Here is a 3,194-nt window from a genome sequence, read left to right on the forward strand (position 1 = left end):
ACGTATTCATAGTTTGTATTGCATATTTGATACGCTAAGATTTTATTTGTCTGTGTATTTCAGTTTATGTGATGCGTATTTTACACAAATACTCTCTGATCTCGAGCTCTGTAATTTACCTTTCAATTTGTTTAATCAGATTGCTTCGAGATTGTAAACAAACTTAAATCACTATCGCGCTGAGCTTGCGTGGCGCACCAACAGTGGAACCAGCTTAATAAAATCACCAAACTTCCCCCTTAGATTCCTACTGTACCATTTATATGATAGTGGATACGAAATAGAATTCAGAGTGACAATGAAAACAATTTGTATTCGGCGTCACGGAAGTCATCATTTGTTTGTAAACAAAATGGTCAGTCGGTTGCGAGTTGACCTCCAAGCATGGTTGTGGTCACTTATCATAGTGGGTTGCTTTGACTGGTGGCAGGGATAGCAAAGAAAAATCGCATTCCAATAAAAAAAACAAATACTGACTCAAATTCTGCCGTATAGCAAAGTTTCTAATTAAAATAAAGCAGCAACACTTCGCGATTCAAAGATAAACGTCAAGCAAAACGTAGAAATAAGTTGATCTATAACTTTATTCTCATATATATATTTTTTTCAAAAAGGACACTTCGAATCTGATGCGTACGGTTGTCTTGAGACGGTGTGATAGCGACGTGGAAACGGCATTTGCTCGTCTCGCCGACGGCCCGAATTCGATTCCCAACATATGTACAATGTGTATCACTTGTGTTCTCCGCCGTGCTTTTGCTTGAATATTGCAAATACAATTCGGCGTCATACCATAATCATGCTTTGCTCATAAGTTGGCATACGCTGTAACTCGTACACCTGTTTAACAGTTTCACACTACTAGTGCACATCCTTGTTATTCCCGCCAGTCTCCACACCTGATGTATAACAGCTACAGAACATACACATCCACGACTGATGCACATCCGTGTTATTCCCTGTCAGTCTCAGCACCTGATGTATAACAGCTACAGAACATACACATCCACTACTGGTGCACAACCTTGTTATTCCCTGTCAGTCTCAACACCTGATGTATAACAGCTACAGAACATACACATCCTTTACTGGTGCACATCCTTGTTATTCACTGTCAGTCTCAACACCTGATGTATAACAGCTACAGAACATACACATCCACTACTGGTGCACATCCTTGTTATTCCCTGTCAGTCTCAACACCTGATGTATAACAGCTACAGAACATACACATCCACTACTGGTGCACATCCTTGTTATTCCCTGTCAGTCTCAACACCTGATGTATAACAGCTACAGAACATACACATCCACTACTGGTGCACATCCTTGTTATTCCCTGTCAGTATCAACACCTGATGTACAACAGCTACAGAACATACACATCCACTACTGGTGCATATCCTTGTTATTCCCTGTCAGTCTCAGCACCTGATGTATAACAGCTACAGAACATACACATCCACTACTGGTGCACATCCTTGTTATTCCCTGTCAGTCTCAGCACCTGATGTATAACAGCTACAGAACATACACATCAACTACTGGTGCACATCCTTGTTATTCCCTGTCAGTCTCAGCACCTGATGTATAACAGCTACAGAAGATACACATCCACTACTGGTGCACATCCTTGTTATTCCCTGTCAGTCTCAGCACCTGATGTATAACAGCTACAGAACATACACATCCACTACTGGTGCACATCCTTGTTATTCCCTGTCAGTCTCAGCACCTGATGTATAACAGCTACAGAACATACACATCCACTACTGGTGCACATCCTTGTTATTCCCTGTCAGTCTCAACACCTGATGTATAACAGCTACAGAACATACACATCCACTACTGGTGCACATCCTTGTTATTCCCTGTCAGTCTCAGCACCTGATGTAGAACAGCTACAGAACATACACATCCACTACTGGTGCACATCCTTGTTATTCCCTGTCAGTCTCAACACCTGATGTAAAACAGCTACAGAACATACACATCCACTACTGGTGCACATCCTTGTTATTCCCTGTCAGTCTCAACACCTGATGTATAACAGCTACAGAACATACACATCCACTACTGGTGCACATCCTTGTTATTCCCTGTCAGTCTCAGCACCTGATGTATAACAGCTACAGAACATACACATCCACTACTGGTGCACATCCTTGTTATTCCCTGCCAGTCTCAGCACCTGATGTATAACAGCTACAGAACATACACATCCACTACTGGTGCACATCCTTGTTATTCCCTGTCAGTCTCAACACCTGATGTATAACAGCTACAGAACATACACATCCACTACTGGTGCACATCCATGTTATTCCCTGTCAGTCTCAGCACCTGATGTATAACAGCTACAGAGTGAGTGAGTGAGTATGGTTTTACGCCGCTTTTAGCAATATTTCAGCAATATCACGGCGGGGGACACCAGAAATGGGCTTCACACATTGTACCCATGTCGGGAATCGAACCCGGGTCTTCGGCGTGACGAGCTAACGCTTTAACCACTAGGCTACCCGACCGACCCTAACAGCTACAGAACATACACATCCACTACTGGTGCACATCCATGTTATTCCCTGTCAGTCTCAGCACCTGATGTATAACAGCTACAGTAGATACACATCCACTACTAGTGCACATCCTTGTTATTCCCTGTCAGTCTCAACACCTGATGTATAACAGCTACAGAACATACACATCCACTACTGGTGCACATCCTTGTTATTCCCTGTCAGTCTCAACACCTGATGTATAACAGCTACAGAACATACACATCTACTACTAGTGCACATCCTTGTTATTCCCTGTCAGTCTCAACACCTGATGTATAAGAGCTACAGAACATACACATCCACTACTGGTGCACATCCTTGTTATTCCCGCCAGTCTCCACACCTGATGTATAACAGTTACAGAACATACACATCCACTACTGGTGCACATCCTTGTTATTCCCGCCAGTCTCCACACCTGATGTATAACAGCTACAGAACATACACATCCACTACTGGTGCACATCCTTATTATTCCCTGTCAGTCTCAGCACCTGATGTATAACAGCTACAGAACATACACATCCACTACTGGTGCACATCCTTGTTATTTCCTGTCAGTCTCCACACCTGATGTATAACAGCTACAGAACATACACATCCACTACTGGTGCACATCCTTGTTATTCCCTGTCA

This window comes from Haliotis rufescens, unplaced genomic scaffold (assembly GCF_023055435.1).
Source record: "Haliotis rufescens isolate VD_foot unplaced genomic scaffold, xgHalRufe1.0.p SCAF_14, whole genome shotgun sequence".
Lineage (NCBI taxonomy): Eukaryota > Metazoa > Mollusca > Gastropoda > Lepetellida > Haliotidae > Haliotis > Haliotis rufescens.